Source organism: Mustela putorius, unplaced genomic scaffold (assembly GCF_011764305.1).
Source record: "Mustela putorius furo isolate JIRA1106 unplaced genomic scaffold, ASM1176430v1.1 tig00003858_pilon_pilon_pilon, whole genome shotgun sequence".
NCBI classification, from domain to species: Eukaryota; Metazoa; Chordata; class Mammalia; order Carnivora; family Mustelidae; genus Mustela; species Mustela putorius.
Genome location: NW_025422010.1, coordinates 3,948,127 through 3,965,484, shown reverse-complemented (window position 1 = coordinate 3,965,484; position 17,358 = coordinate 3,948,127). Strand labels below are relative to the sequence as shown.

Sequence of the window (17,358 nt, the reverse complement as noted above, 5' to 3'; positions counted from 1 at the left end):
GCCAAGCATCGCACGCAGGAAGCAAGCTTCCTGGGGCAGGGACTGGTGCTGCGGCCGGGTTTCCGCCGTCGGAGCTTGGACATTGTCAGGCACTTAGGAGTGTTCCTTCAATGTGATAATTAAATGCTTCTGGAACTCCCCTCGAAGCTTGTGTTTTCATAAGTAAGCTTGTGATGGGGTATCAGCAGCGTGGCCACTGGAAAGTCCGGGATAATTTTTATTTCTACCTGTTCTTGTGTACCCCCTCCTCCATTGCACAACCAAAAAATCAAATCCCCTTGTGCAGGGCGGGTTTATCCATCAGGCACAGGAGGCCTGGTGCTGGGGACCTATCATAGTGAATGCTTTTAGTGGTCTCCTTTTTAAAGTCAGCGAGGAAAAACCCCTGACCTTTTAGGTCAAAGAAAATGTTATAGTATACACATACAGATTTATTGTCTTTATACCGATGCATTTGAAAGTATGATTTTTAATATTCTCTTTTATGGAGGAAGGGGCCCATGAAAAGCAGAATTGTCCAGGGCCATTGTCTGTGAGCTCTGTCAGGTGTCTGTTAAAGGCCGGCTGGGGGACACAGTGGTGTGCCACTCTCCATATTGCCTCAGCGAGGGCTCTTACCGCAGATATGACACACCTCTCTGCCTTTGTCATCCTTACGGATTGCTGTCTTCTCCCCAGTATTTACTTGGTGGCCAAGGCCCTGGGCCCGTACTCAACCTGGAGTCACTCCAGTGATGCTCCTCTGGGCTCCCTGTAGAACTGGTTGCTTGTTGCTTCTGATGGTTCTCTGTGCAGCAGGGTGACTGGTTGTGGGGTAGCCTTAGTGGGAATGGAAGCCAAGAAAGGCCTACGTTTGGAGTATTGGAGTATTGAAGTATTGAATGGGCTCTTGAGGACCAGAGCCGATGGATTTATGTCTTGTTGTGATTAAAATATTTAGAAAACATGTCTGCATCTGTAGAGTGGTGGGAGGGACATTTTTCTGTTCTGGCTCTTGAGTCCCAGTTTTACCTCTCAGTCCCTCAGGTGGACTCTGTGGGACCAAGCCACACATCATGCTTGTGTTCCTTGGGGTGCCTCTGGTTACAGGTCCAGCATCTCCTGCTTGGATGATAAAGGTGACTGATGTCCCCAGCTCCCTTTCCTTTGCTGTCCATGTATCCTGCCAGCTGGCCAGCAACAGTTCAAAAAGTTTTCAGATGCTCACTGTCTGCTTGCCGCTAGGGATGCTCAAATGAACTGAATAAACCACTTTCTCTAGGAGTTCCCTTGAGGTATGGAATCAGAAACTAGATGTAAATCAGATCTTTGGGTATGGGGGCTTAGAGGCAGGCAGCAGAGGTAGTGGACCAGTCATTTGTAGCAGGGGAGGGCTTCCTAGGAGACCTCATATTGAGGTGTGAGTTGGGGCAGGGAGGAAGCAAAGTTATCCTTAGCATTCCATGACTTTTCAGATGAGAGCTTTGCAGTGGCTTCTGGTGGTATCTTGAGCTGCTCTTCGAAATCCTGGGGGACACCAGCTGGTTCCCTGATTTTGGCTGAGCAGCAAGGGCAGGTCTCACTTGGGGTCAGATGTTCTCCATGGGTGCTTGTATGTGCTCTGTGTCCTTCCAGGTAGAGGTCTGCTGGCTGGTTCTTGAGAAGGAGACCTTCCCTGTCTTAATGTGCATTCTTTCTGTGGGAGTCCCAGCTTTGACCTGTACTTGGGTGTGAGGAGGGCATCAGGCAGAACCTGCTTCCCAGGAGGGAGGGAGTCCTTGAGGACCAGGGCCAAGCCAGCTTTGGCTCTTCCCTGGTGTAGGCTGGGGTGTGAGGCCTTTCACAGAGTGGGGGCAACAGAGCTTTTGGCAAAGTTTCTTAATGCATGTTTGATCTAGATACATTAAGGATGTGTTACATGCCATGTGCTGTTCTGATGTGTACGGACATGTGCATTGCTTACCTCTCTGGTGGTCCCTGTGAGGTAAGATGACTGCTATTAGCCCCATTTTACAGACAGGAACACAATCACAGAGAGTTCACGGAACTAAGTGGCTGAGATGAGATTTCAGCCCAGATGTCTGGCCTGTGTTCCCATCACTGTGCCTTTGGTTGGGGCTTTGTTTATTCCAGCTGTGTGTGTCCTGCGCTGGCCATCCTTAACCCCAGCTGTGGAACTCTGGGCCACATCTTTTCCCATGACAGACCCAGTGGTTCTCCAGGTGAGGGCACAGACCCTTTTTTATCTAAATACTCTGATCTAAGGGATAGAACTAGCCATCCCATCAAATCCCTTTCATGGTTAGCCGTTAACGACCAGTGGTGGTGTGTGTGTATCTCCCTCCTTGGGCTGTGGTGAGACCTCTGCAGAGGGGCAACAAGCATGGCGGGGCTTCTGGGGAGCCAGTGGCCGTGGTATCTTCTCGTTGTCTCTTTCTCTGCAGGTAATGCAGCAGGAATTGCTGATTCAGAAAGTGTTTTTCTAGCTTCATTTATGATGGAAAATCATGTCATGGTGTTAGCCACAACTCAGTCTAGGGTGACCCCACCATACATAGCTGAGAAAACATTTGTCTCCTCCAAGTGAGCTCTGCCCCAGCCCTCTAAAAAGGCTTGTGTTCAGTGAGGCTGCCTGATGAGATGGTGGGACTGGAAGCTGTCTTCTTTTTGCTGTTGGGAGAGCTGGCTGGGAGAGGCAAATAACTTGCCTAAGGTCACACAGCTGGTGAGCAGCACAGCTGGGATTCAAAACCAGGTGAGTTGGTTCCGAATTAAGGGTTCTTAACCCTTTGTCATTAGGGACCCAGAGGGGCCTGTTCTCTGTGCTGAACTAGGAAATTGTCAGTGAACTGACTTGTGGCTGTAGCACCTTGCTTCTGGAGCAGCACTTGATAGGAGAGTGTGGCCGTTTTCCAAGCACATGTGGCTGAAACTCATAGGAGTAGCTGGGAAGTTGAACCTGCACCTGGGCTTGCCAGGCGCCTTCCCAGTTCTGAGCTCTTTCCTTCAGAGCCCGCCTTCCTGTAACACTGTAGAACTCGCTCTGCTGGCTGATTGTGCTTTTAGCTTAATGATTTCATTCTTTTTAGTTGGAATGTAGGGTTAACACACTTTCCAACCTCACTAGCTAGCTAATGAATTGTCTTTTTTTTTTTTTTAATATATAAAGAAAACTCGGAAATAATTTCAAAATTACAGAAAAGTTGCAGGAATAAAACTCAATGCAAAGAACACCTGCATATCCTCAGACTTACTTGTTAGCATTGTAGCTCCTCTGCCTTATCCCTCGTGTGCACGTGTGCACGTTTGCACATAATTTATCTTCCAAACAGTTTGAGAGTAAGTGGGCCTTTCCCCTTGCACACTTTGGCTACTGCAGAGAGGGCAGGAAGAAGCTCCTGGCACTTGGCAGCCCCGGGAGATGAATGGTGATGCCTCCCCACAGCCTTGTAACCAGCCCTCACCACAACCTGCTGTGTACTGGGCACTGTCGCCAGCTCCCACCTGCCGTGTGCCGGGCACCGTCACCATGGGAAAGTATTGAGGGCACAGGAAGCGCTGTGGTTAAAGCTCCGGTTGGCCCAGGTGGCAGGGAGTCAGGTCATTGTTTCAGTTGGCCGTTTCGGTCTTTGGAACAGAAAATGTGCTGCTGTCACACGCTTCGCCAGACAGGTCTGCACCTTCTTGCCGCTGTTCCTCTGGCCCAGATGGCTCTTGCCTGCAACCTTCCTTGGTCCTGTTTCTTAGGCCAGCTCACCAGCACTTACCTCACCGCTTCCCTTCCCTGGCCAGTTTGGCAGCACTGAGGCTTGTCCTCCTCTTAGCCATCATGGCAGGTGATCTAGTTCTCGGTCCTCCCTGCTGGATGATCTATTAACCTCTGTTCCTCTGCCTGCCTTGGTGCTTGGCGTAGGGAAACTGGTAGTCTCTTGACTCTGAGTGGAATGTACCAGTGACAGCATGTAGGACTAGTAGATAGCAAGGGACTGGTGTAATGTCTTTTGTCCACTTCCAGATTGTTCCCTTCATCCCATGTGCTTTTGTATTTGGGGTGCTGAGGAGTTGGTGAATTGTCCCTTCCTCCTCCAGTCTACAGAGTGGGTCAGTCATCCCGAGAACCCAATTTTGGGCCAACACTTTGCCAGAATGGTGGGTGGACCCCAGTATGGTTATTCCATGCTAGTTGTATTTTTGTTTCTGGTGTGATTTACCAGTTGATGGGGTGTTTAGTGAAAGTCAGTCACATCTTGTCCTGCTGCTGCAAGCTGGGCTATGTGTTACATCCGCGTGGACATGGTTGCCTTGACAGGGCAAGTCCAGGGGAGGGTGAATGGCCTGTGGGGCATGTTGGAGCGTTTGAGCTGCAGACCCAGAGTGTCCTGGGGCTTCTGGGCATCAACCTGGGAGGGAGGAAAGCCCAGGTCTGATATTGCTTCACCCAAGCTGTTTGGAAAAGGAATGACTGTGGTTTAGAACACAGTGAGTCCGGTGTGGTGGGTTAAGAGCATGGACCCTAGAGCTACATGGCTGGGCGTCAGGGCGCAGTGTGCTGCCCACTCTGACTGTGCTGAGCCTCAATTTCCTCATCTGTAACACAGACATAATAGAACATACTGGAGAGAGATGCTGTGAGAATTAAAATCAATGTGTATAGAGCTCTTAACACATCTGACAAAAAGGCCATTCATGTTAACTCCGAATGGACTTTAGAGAGTGTAGGGACTCCCTGCCCCCCCTGCCAAAAGTCTGGGTGCATGGGTGTATGGGCATAAGGGCATGTTTCTTGGGAGAGAGCCCCCACCTGGGAGGCAGCAGAGCAAAGTGGCTTTGAGCACTGTCTGACACACAGTGAGTGCTAAATGAGTCTAGCCATTCCCATGGTCTGAGAGGGGGTGTATGTGGCTTCCTAGAGCCCCCAAAACAGCCGCAGTGCTTTGGACAGGGCTAGGCTTGTTCATACTGACACGTTTTACTCTTTGTCACGTTCATGTTGTGTCCCCTGGGCCTAGTTTGGCACAGAGTGGGCACTCAGAAATCAGTTATTGAACAAATGCACAAATGGCTATTTATATTTTGACATAAAGAGCAGCAGCTCCCTTAGCCAGCGGGCCTCGCAGCTGCCCCTGGGGGGTGGTGAGGATGAGGGCCTTGTGGCTGCCTGCAAGAACGCCTTTGGTTGGACCCATGTGTTGGGGGGGGAGTGCTGCAGAGCCAGCTGGCCTGGGCCTCACGCTGGGGGGAGCTTGCTTCTGTGGGGGTGAGCTGGGCGGCGAGGTGAGAGTGGGTGAAGACTTCCTCACGGATCCTTGTTGAAGTTCAGCAGCCACCCAGCCTGGGGTGGGGGTGGGGGTTGGGCAGGAAGGCTTTGGGGTGGGTGGGTGGGGCCTCCTCTCTAATGGATTTGCTGGGCACGGAGGCTTGGGAACCAACTTCCCCCTGCAGGAGGACATGGCTTGCCCTTCCCTGGGCCATTGCACAGCACAAGTCTTTTTTGACAGCTGGTGGGTGCAAGAACTGCCATACTTGCCCTTTGGCTTTCTCGGCCTTCTCTGTTTGGTGTGGCATTTGTTTCAGCCAGCTTGGCCTGGTCGTTGTCCCTAGTCTGTGCCCCTGATCCCTTCCAGTCTCTGTAGGCTGTCTTCCAGATCCCTCCAAGCCAGCCATCAGTTTGATCACCTGGTTGTCTGTCTGCCTGCCCTCAGCTGATGACTACTCTGTGTTGGACAGGGCTGAGAGCAGAGCCCCGGACTAACAGAGCCTTCAGGTGTCCACCCTATTCTTCCCTGTCTTGTAAGCTTTGTTTCCACAAGACCTTCCATAGGAGTTTATGGCTATGGAGAGGATTGCTTGGGGTTCCCTGGGGCGCTGGATAAGGGGCAAGAGCCACTGCAGAGGGCATCCCGAGAGGATCAGCTGGGAGATGGGAGGTTCCAGGACCTTCATTGCTTAGACTGACATCAGGTCCTCTGATGCAGAGGCCTTTTTTTTTTTTTTTTTAAGATTTTATTTATTCATATGACAGAGATCACAAGTAGGCAGAGGCAGGCAGAGAGAGATGGTGGGAAGCAGGCTCCCTGCTGAGCAGAGATCCCAGGACCTGGAGACCATGACCTAAGCCACCCAGGCGCCCCATGCAGAGGCCTTTTGAGTGCTACTGGCTGCTTCCTAGGGTCTCTGGGTCTGTTAATTTATCCCTGGCTTTGTGGTTTTACAAGGCAGAGTGAGAGGCCTGGAATTACCTGAAAGGGATGAGGTTCATTTAGGGCCAAGGCAGGCTTGTGCGGCAACACTCAGTGGTTTGTGAGCCACTCCTTCAGATGCTCCCTCCACCCTATTAGTGCGGGTGGGATGCACATACAGAATGAGCTACAGTGAAAAATGATGTTGATTTTCTTTTTAATGTTTACAGAAATTTCATACATGGACTATTTTATACAAATGGAATTAGATAATTTCTTGAGTTTTTCAGTGGACAGTGTTCTGGAGATCTTTGTAGGCTAGCGCACGTAGCTGTACTTCTTTTTTTTTTTAAACAAGGTTTTGTGAGAATTTTCCTTGGTCCTACTTTGTTTTGTCTGTAAGGTCTGGTTCTCAGAGAGGCCTCTTAACCTAAACTTTTCATCAACCAGAAGCTTTAGTTTAGTGAGATTTACAATTAGAGGTGGCATGGCTGATAGGTTGGGGTTCCTATCTCCTAAAATACATAGGTAGTACTTCCAAGGCTGTTCCCCGACCCTCATGTCTTTGTCTCAGTCTAAACCTAGATCTGCAACAATTCCAGATTGGGCTTCCGGTTTTCACATGTATTTATACTATAACTCAAATTTATCTAAATGGCATGCTTTCACCACAGATAATTTAGAATTAGCGTGACCTTTTAGAGGATCACTGACATGAGCAAATCATTCAATTGAGAGGTCCCTTAAGAGCAAAAATGAAACTAAATCCCAAAAACCCAATGGTCAGCATTTTTTTATTGGTATAAGGAAGCTTAATTCCAAAAAGAATTAAGATGTCAGAATATCTTCCTTCAAAGGGAGGCAGAGGGATACTTCATTCTTTAAAAAAACAAAAACGAAAACAAAACTTTCTACTTTGGGAACATGCATACATACAGAAAAGTTGTAAAGTTCACCTAGATTCACCAATTAACATTCGACTCATCACGCATTTGTGTGCACGGGCATGTGTATACAGATGTATTTTGTACTTACGGGGGAAACTACTTGAAACTAAGTTGTAGGCATCATGACCCATCATTTCTAAGTCCCTCAGTGTGTATTTCCTAAGAAGAAGGCCATTCTTTTATCAGCACAGTGTAGTTGTCAAATTTAGGAAGTTTAACGTTGATGTAGTACTGTTAGCCATGTTCCCATTTTGCCAGTTGTCCCATTACGGCATATTTTCCCAAGCCAGGATCCAACCAGGGGGGTCATGTATTGCATTTAATCTTGATGTCTGTTTCATATTTTAAAATCTGGAACATCTTCCTGTCTTCTTTCATGTTACCAACTTATGAAAAAGTATAGTCAGTCATTTTATGGACTGTTCCTCATTTTGGGTTTATCAGATTGTTATGATCAGATTTAGCTGATGCATTTTTGGCAGATATAGTCCCCCAGATCATTGAGTCCTCCTCGGTGCATGCGTCTGGAAGCAGCACAGCCCATCAGTTTGTCGCAGGAATGGCGATACTAACATTCATCATGTGGTAGGGTGGCATTGGCTACATTTCTTTGGGAAAAGTGCCTTTCCACCTTTGTGATTGGCAGGTAATTTGTACGGAGATAGGCTTACCCATTGTTTTTCACATCTGTTAATGATTCTTGCCTGCATCAGTTAACCACTGTGATAATTGCTAAATAGTGATGATTTTCTCTTTTTCTTTTAGTAGTCTACTATAAAAGAGGGCTTCTGGTTTTCATTTTTTACTGTCAGTATGGATTCATGGATTCTTTCTATTCAATTGTTATAGTCTGTTATTGTCATGGTTCATTTTGATACTTATATTGTAATTGATATATTAAAAGGGAAACCCCTTCAGGCTGATTTCTGCATCCTTCTGACATGTCTTCATTTATTTTGAACATCCCTTATTACCAGGCTCATCTTGTGTCTTTCCTGCTGCAGGCATTTTTCCATGGAACTCTGGTTCCTTTTAATGGAAGATGGTATTTAGAAGCCAAGATATTGGTGCTGGGTGTGTTCATTGCTACTGGGATATTGCTGCTGCCAGACCTTTCAGTCCAGCTGGGGGGTGCGTGCGTGTATGTTCGTCTGTCTCTGTGCATGTGTGTGTATGGATGTGTCTGTGTGTGTCTCTTTTTATGTGAGTTCGTACTGTTTGTTTTTGTTCCAACCCAACATTATGGGATCTTGCTTCCTTTTCTTGTTTCATATTTGTATCTCTCTTTTTCTGTAGTGAGAACTCTGGCTTCCAACATCAGTAGATTTACTTGTTTGCTTATTCCTGCCCTGTGCATAGAATAGTTTGAGAAGTGCTACACCCATTACCACTACAGTAGCAAACCAACTCAGTACAATTTTGGATTTTTTTTTTTCCTTTTTGTAGCTCTTTTTGTCTTTAAACTGGTAGTATATGTACAATGTACTGAGTCCAAAAGCTACTTGGATTAATTTTTTCTCTCTTTCTTCCTTGCGTTTGTTATACACTTAAGTTCAGAACCTTGTTGATTTGGGGGCACCTGGCAGGCTCAGTTAGCAGAGCGTGAGACTCTTGATCTCAGGGTCTTGAGTTCAAGCCCCGTGCTGGGCATGGAACCTACTTGAAATTAAAAAACAAAACAAAACAAAGAAACCCAACTGTTGATTTGAAACCACCTTTACTAAGTAAAGACTATTGAGAGAAGTAATTATTAGAATGTCATTATAATAAGCTTCTACTTCATCACACTAATTGGTAAGGAAACATTTCCTTTTTTTTTTTTTTTAAAGATTTTATTTATTTACTTGACAGACAGAGATCACAAGTAGGCAGAGAGGCAGGCAGAGAGAGGGAAGCAGGCTCCCCACTGAGCAGAGAGCCCGATGCGGGACTTGATCTCAGGACCCGGAGATCATGACCCGAGCCGAAGGCAGAGGCTTTAACCCACTGAGCCACCCAGGTACCCCGAAACATTTCCTTTTTGAATAGGTTGTGTTTTCCTGGCTAAGTTAAAAGTAATTTTTATGACTAGATTTTACACTTTTTTTTTTAAGACTTTATTTATTTATTTGACAGACAGAGATTACAAGTAGGCAGAGAAGCAGGCAGAGAGAGAGAGGAGGATGCATGCTCCCCGCTGAGCAGAGAGCCCAATGAAGGGCTTGATCCCAGGACCCTGGGATCATGACCTGAGCCGAAGTCAGAAGCTTTAACCCACTGAGCCACCCAGGCACCCCTAGATTTTACTCTTTTAACAAGTCAGCTCATTAGTGTAAATTGCTGTTTGCTTAAGATATTTTTTCCAATTTTGTTTCTCTGGTTTGAAGAGAGTTATGTATGTTGAATAAATTACCACTCAGCATCAGTAAAGAGAAAGGCCAAGTAAAACATAACAAAAATTATATTCCTTAGATTTTAACATTAATAAGTGCTATTAATTAGTTCTTTAAATTGGTTAATCTCAAATCTGATGGAGTGTATTAGAAATTACTTTATAGTACTAACTACAGTGCGGTGTCCAGGATTGGATCCTGGAACAGGAAAAGGACATAAGTGGGACAACCAGTGGAATTCCAATAGTCTGGAATTCAGTTCATAGAAAGGTACCAATGTTGGTTTCCAAATTATGCCAAATGGTAGTGTGTAGTGTAAGAGAATTAACAACCGGGGAAACTGGATGAGGGTGTATGGGAACTTTGTCTGTAAACCTTAAATTATAATATAGTGGAAAGTTCATTTGAAAAGTTACTTTGTAATAAGTGAGTATTTAAAAATGAGTTATTTTTCATTTCTAAGAGTCCCAAGACCTTGTCATCCTAGTTTTGTCAGTATAATTTTGGCAGTTCACTTTCTAATTTCAGCTGCTGCTTTGGGAAAATAAGTGGAGGGTTTAGATGTCTGGGATCATTTGAGCCCAAGTTTGTTTGAAAAGCTCCCAGTTCCGGGGCACCTGGTTGACTCAGTCTGTTAAGCATCTGCCTTTGGCCCGTCATGATCTCAGGATCCTGGAATCGAGCCTCATGTCAGGCTCCCTGCTCATTGGGGAGTCTGCTTCTCCCTCTGCCTCTTTCCCTGCTCATGCCTATTCACTGATTGTCTCTCTCAAATAAATAAAACCTTTAAAAAAAAAAAAAACCTCCCAGTTCCACCGTCCTCCCCATTGTGTGTGATGTGGGTGAGCTGTCTGAAGATAGGGTTGAGCTTGGCCCAGGAGTTTGGGCATAGTTGTGCATGCTTTATCTGACAGTCCTATTTGGGAGGGAGACAGTGAGGCAGGTGGTAAGTCCGTTTTAGAGATTGGGATGCTGAGGCTCAGAGAGGATAATTAACATTGCCTGGTGGCCAGTCACTCGGCTTTTAAGTAGAAGCAGTGGAAACCGGAAATTGAAGATTGCTATCTTGAGCCAGGTGCTCTACCTCTTGCACCATGCTTCCACAATAAGATGAAAGAGCTCCACAGCTGTGGGGGACTGAGTAGAGACAGATGCACCGCCATCTGGCGCCCACCTGCGAAGGAAGAGGCCCCCTCTTAGTGCTCGTGGCTTCCGGCTCCACCAGCATTTTGTGTGGACACTGATGCTGTGTCACAGCTCTTTGGACCTAGCTGACCAGTTCCAGGAGTTAGTGTTTTAGCAGCCTCCCCTGCTGATTTCAGCACCCTCTGATTGCAACCAAGAAAACACTGACATTTTAAGAAGCTTGGAAGTTTTGTTAATAATCTTACCTGTCACCTCCTTGTGGATTTTGAACCATAAGGCTCTATTATCTCTTAAGAAGCATTAATAGAAGATAATGATCAGAACAAGGTATTTAAAAAGATTTCATATAACTAAATGTAAAAGTGGTAATTCTTTTAAAAACCAGAAAGTAATGCCAAAAATGATTAGGACATACAGTAAAACAATATTAAAAAATTCTGTGTAGTTGCTGTTATGTGTTTCTCCTTTATAATTGCAGTTTGAGGTGTGGTGCTCTTTTTATAGAAAGCACGTACTCATATCAGCCTTATTTTACAGATGAAGAAACAGCTTGGAAGTGTAAGTGACTTGCTCAAGGTCACACAGCTTGTAAGTGGTGGAGCCAGTATGTAAAACCTGGGCAAGCTAGAGCTCACACTCCACTGTTGTGCATCTTCAGTAGGCACTTTGTTACCCCTAGCTCTTTGCCTTCTGCTCCCTCTCATCTCTTTGCTCCTGACTTTTCAACTTGGACTTCCTTGCCCACCCACTTTTCTTGTCGTCTTCCCATAGCCTAGGCCACCGGCGTCACAGTGCTCATCCCCCATCTCAGCTGTCCATGGCTGTGTCTTCACGGTTGTCCTTCAGGCAGCCTCACACTTGGCTTGTGGGGAGCCAGAAGCATCCCCTGTTGGCCTGGTCCTGTATTTTTGGCCTTGGTTCTTGGCTGCTGTTAGTATTATTGTCATTATCATCTCCACCATCCTTGTGCTACCCTCCCACCCATTTCTGAGCATCGTGCGCTCTGCTAAGCACTAGAAGTGCAGTAGTTTAGTGAATGGTAACCCAGCTTCTTGGATAGAGGTTTTTTTTTTTTTTTTTAAGATTTTATTTATTTATTTGACAGATCACAAGCAGGCAGAGAGAGAGGAGGAAGCAGGCTCCCTGCTGAGCAGAGAGTCCTATGCGAGGCTTGATCCCAGGACCCTGAGATCATGACCTGAGCCGAAGGCAGCGGCTTAACCCACTGAGCCACCCAGGCGCCCCGTTGGATAGAGTTTTTGATGTGTTGAGTCCTACTCTTTTGTGATTCGGAAATAAGTGTATAAAATGAAACTTTCAGGCTGTCATTGTAATCTTTGAGTATTCTTTAAAGAGGACCACTAGTGAAAAGCTGTGTGCTTTTGTGAGCTTTTCATGCAGGTGTTAACTTTGTCCCCACTGAGCTAACCTGAGGGGGGAGCTGGGGCCTTAGAGTCAGTGTCCTTTTAGAGTGTCTCAAGACTTATAGGCCTGTTTTCTTGCAGTTTATTCGGTGTTAATATTTCCCTCGTGGCTTTAAAATCCCTCTGTGTCTTGTCTGTGCTTGTGTCACTTCATTTTATGTATCAGAAACCGGCCCTGGGAGGGATATGAAGAGACCTCATCTTGTTTTCTCTAAGTGGGGTAGTAATAAAACTGATCTCAGAGGGTTGTTAACTGGGTCTAGGGAAACAAGGTTTAGGTTATTTGTTTTTTTGTTTTCAAGTTGTGGTAAAGAACATAATATAAAATATACCATCTTAAACATTTTTAAGTGGACAGTAGTATTAACAAAATACACCCTGTTGGGCAACAGATCTTGAACTTAGCAATTTTGTAAAACTGGAACTCATTAACCCACTGAACAACTTCCCTTTTCTTCTTTCCCCCTGCTCCTGGCATTCCAATTTTTAAGAGTTTGACTACTTTAGAAATCTCATGTAAGTGAAATTATGTAGTATTTGTCTTTTTGTAACTGGTTTATTTCACTTAGTAAAATGTCTTCAAGGCTCATCCATGTTGTAGCATGAGAGAATTTCCTTCTTTTCTTATGGTTGAATGGTATTCAGTGTATGAATATATCACATTTTCTTTATCCATTCATCTGTGAGTCATTTAGCTTGCCTCTGCCTCTTGACTATTGTAAATAATGCTGCAGTGAACATGAACATGCAAATATCTCTTTAAGATCCAGTTTTTGTTTCTTTTGGATATATATCCAGAGTTGGGATTGCTGGGTCATATGGTAATTCTATTTTTAATCTATCATGGAACATCCATACTGTTTTCCAGGTGACTACACCATTTTACATTCCTACCAGTAGTGCACAGGGGTTCCATTTTTTCTGTATTCTTATTATTATTTTCTGTTTTGTTTTTCTTTTTTAATAATGGCCGTCCTAAAGGGTATATAGTAATACCTTGTTAAGGTTTTGATTTGCATTCCTCTAGTGATTAATGATGTTGAACATCTTGTCATATTCTTGTTGGCCATTTGTATATTTGGAGATATGTCTAACTCACGTCCTTTGCCCATTTTTTTTATTTTTAAAATTTTTATTTATTTGAGAGAAAGAGGGTGTGCATGTGTGCATGTGTGCATGCACGGTGTGGGGGAGGGTCAGAGGGAGAGAGAAACTTAAGCAGACTCTGTGCTGAACATGGAGTCTGACACTGGACCTGATCTCACAACCATGAGATCATGAGCTAATCGGGAACCAGGAGTCAGACACTTAACCAACAGTACCACCTCGGTGTACCCCTTTGCCCATTTTTAAATTGGATTATTTATATTTTTGTTGTTAAATTGTAGGAGTTCTTTATATATGCTGGATACTAATCCCTGTTCAGATACATGGTTTATAAATTTTTTCTCATTCTGTAGATTGCCTTTTCGCTTTGTTATTTCTTTAAGTTTGATGTAGTTCTTTTGTCTCTTTTTGCTGTGCCTGTGCTGGTATCATATCCAAGAAATCACTTTTTTTTTTTTTTAAAGATTTTATTTATCCACTTGACACACAGAGAGAGAGGGGGGGGGGAAGGGAAGCAGGCCCCCTGCCGAGCAGAGAGCCTGATACGGGGCTTGATCCCAGGACCCTGGGATCACAACCCGCCCAGGCGCCCATCCAAGAAATCACTTCTAAATCCACTGTTGTCTTGTATTTTCTTCTAAGGTTTTATTGGTTTAGATATTAGGTTTATAAATCCTTGATCCATTTTGATTTAAATTTTTGTGTATGGTGTTGGGTAAGAGTCCAACTTCATTCTTTTGTATGCAGTTATTTTCCTAGCATTATTTGTTGAAAACGTTGCCGCGTCCAGTCGGCGATGGCGACGAGAGAAGAATTAGGCACAAACAAGTCAGCTGCAAAAGACTGGGAGCAGGGGACAACAGTCGAAAAGGACTGCTGCCACGAGCAACTCCACAGTCTCACTTTTATTAGATAGAAAACAATAGCCAACAGAAGGATTGATGAAGGTCACACGTTAGTCACTCAGTCTTGCAGGTCAGCAAGGAGGAGGGTAATGTTTATAGTTAACCAAGCACATTCAAAGGACTCATCTAACTAACAAGGAGCACTTCTGGGAAGAGAAAGGAGCGATCACGAAAAAGGGAAGCACCCAGCTTCATCACTGTCGTACATTGTCCTTCTCCCCAAAGACCTGTTGTCAGTATCAGTGTTTCTTAAGGCCATATCTAAATGTGCTTGGCAACTAGTAAAATCCTCCAGGGGTTACAGTTTAAGTAACAAATTGTTCCGAGGGGCAGCAGCACATTGTCCTGTCTTCATTGGTCGGTCTCAGAACCCTTGTCAAAAATCATTTGACCATATACGTGACAGTATATTTCAGGGCTCTTTATTCTGTTTCATTGGCCTATATAGCTGTGTTGTTGCCAGTAGCATGCTATTTTGATTACTATAGTTTTGTAATATGTTTCAAAATAAGGAAGTGTGAGGCCTCCAACTTTGTTTTTCTTTCTCAAGATTGTCTCAACTATTCCAGTTGATTTGAGATTCTGTATTAATCTTAGGATAGATTTTTCTATTTTGGCAAAAAAAAAAGTCATTGGCATTTTTTTTTTTTTTTTTTTTTCTAAAAGATTTTATTTATTTATTTGACAGAGAGAAATCACAAGTAGTCGGAGAGGCAGGCAGAGAGAGAGAGAGAGAGAGGAGGAAGCAGGCTCCCTGCTGAGCAGAGAGCCCGATGCGGGACTCGATCCCAGGACCCTGAGATCATGACCTGAGCCGAAGGCAGCGGCTTAACCACTGAGCCACCCAGGCGCCCGAAAAAAAGTCATTGGCATTTTGATAAAGGATTGCATTAAATCTATAGATTGCTTGGTTCATATTGACATCTTAAGTCTTCCATTCCATGAACATGGGATGTCTTTCCGTTATTTGTGTCCTTTTTAATTTTAGCAGTGTTTTGTAGTTTTTGGTATACTCATGTATCATCTCCTTCGGTTAAGTTTATTCCTAAGTATTTTGTTCTTTTTGATGCCCTAGTAAATAAAATTATTTTCTTAATTTCCTTTTCAAGTTGTTCGTTGTCAGTGAATAGAAATACAGCTGATTTTTTTGTGTGTTGATTTTTGTGTCCTATGACTGTTGAATTTATTCTAACACTGTCTTTTTGGGTGTGTGAAATCTGTAGATGTGACATATGACCATGTGTTCTGCAAACATGTAATTTTACTTTTTCCTTTCCAATTTGGATGTCTTTTTTGTTTCTTTTTCTTGCTTACTTGCAGAGTGGTTATGCTATTTTACATTCCCATCAATATTGCATAAGAGTTCCAATTGCTGCACAATCTCAGCAACATTTTATGTTGTCAGACTTGTAAAGTATAGCCTTTCTGTTGTGGAGTGGTACCTCTTAGTTTTAATTGCCTTTCCCTTGAATGATGTTGTTGAATACTTTTCCATGTCCTTGTTAGCCATTCATATATCTTCTTTTGAGCTCTGTTCAAATCTTTTGCCCATTTTTTATGAGCTGGTTTGCTTTTTTTTTTTTTTAAGATTTTATTTATTTATTTGACAGACAGAGATCACAAGTAGGCAGAGAGGCAGGTAGAGAGAAAGGAAGAAGCAGGCTCCCTGTCGAGCAGACAGCCCGATATGAGGCTCGATCCCAGAACCCTGGGATCATGACCTGAGCTGAAGGCAGAGGCTTTAACCCACTGAGCCACCCAGGCGCCCCAGGTTTGCTTTTTTATTATTTATATTTTTTATTGAATTATAGGAGTTCTTTGTATATTCCAGTTTTTAAAAATTTTTTATTTATTTGACAGAGAGATCATAAGTAGGCAGAGAGCCAGGCAGAAATGGGTTGTGGTGGGGAGAAGCAGGCTCTCTTCTGAGGGGCTTGATCCCAGGACCCAGAGATAATGACCCCAACCGAAGGCAGAGGCTTAACCCATTGAGCCACCCAGGTGCCCCAGATAAAAAAGTTTTTAGACAAATGTGTCGCGAATGTTTTCTCTTTTTTTTTTTAAGATTTTATTTATTTATTTGACAGAGATCACAAGTAGGTAGAGAGGCAGGCAGAGAGAGAGAGAGGAGGAAGCAGGCTCCCTGCAGAGCAGAGAGCCCGATGTGGGGCTCGATCCCAGGACCCTGGGATCATGACCTGAGCCACCCAGGTGCCCCGCAAATGTTTTCTCTTAGTGACTTAACCCTTCATTTGCTTAACTGTACTTTTTTCTTTTATATTGTTTATTTTTATTCTTAAGGAGACTTTTAAAAGTATCTTTTTTTTTTAATTTTAGTACACTAAAATTCCTTTTTGATGATGTATCCTTCTCTGAGCTTTGACAAGTGTGTAACCAGTCCCACAATGAAGATGCAGAGCATAGTTCCATCATGCCAAAATTCCCTCATGCTGCCACTTTGTAGTCAGCCCCTCTCCCTACCTTGTGGTTTCTACTTGGTAACCACTGGTCTTTTGATGAATTTCAGCTTATAACATTGTTTTCTTTTATAGATCATGCTTTGAGAGATGTATGTAAGCACTTTGCCTAATCCAGGTTCACACAAAGATTTTATTTTTTTTTCCTGCCAAAAGTTTTAAAGTGTTAGAGTTTAAATGTAAGTTTTTGGTCTGTTTTGAGTTAATTTCTGTATCCAGTAAGGCGAGGTATCCAGTATCCAGTAAGGTCGAAGTTCAGTTTTTGATAATGTGTATGTCTAGTTGTTTCACCACCACTTGCTGAGGGCTTTTTTCCACTGAATTGTTTTTGCACCTTTATAAAAAATCAGCCACATTTGTGTGGGTCTATTTCTGGGCTTTGTATTCTAATCCATTGATCTATGTATCTTTATCACACTTTTGATCAAAAAAGTTTTAAATTTTAAAGTTTATCTGTTTTTTCTTTTACATTTACACTTTCTGTTTTTTTTTTTTTAAAGATTTTATTTATTTTGAGAGAGAGAGAGCATACAAGCTGGGGAAGGAGCAAAGGGAGAGGAAGAGAATGTCAAGCAAAATCCATGCTGAGCATGGAGTCCGACGTGGAGCTCGATCTTACAACCCTGAGATCACGACCTGAGCTGAAATCAGGAGCCAGAGACTGAACTGACTGAGCCACCCAGGCGCCCAATTTCTGTGTTTCTCTAAGAACTCTTTGCTTCCCCAGGGTAGTGAAGATCTTCTGCTTCCTTACTAGACTTTGAGCTCTGTGAAGGCAAAGACTGTATTTATCATTCTGCTCTTGCTTTTATTTAGCACAGT

General features: G+C 43.9%; 1 protein-coding gene across 4 annotated transcripts in view; it reads left to right on the top strand.

The window, feature by feature from the left end:
* DGCR2 (DiGeorge syndrome critical region gene 2) overlaps positions 1–17,358 on the top strand; it is a 94,146-nt gene that overhangs the window by 996 nt on the left and 75,792 nt on the right. The window lies entirely within an intron of this gene.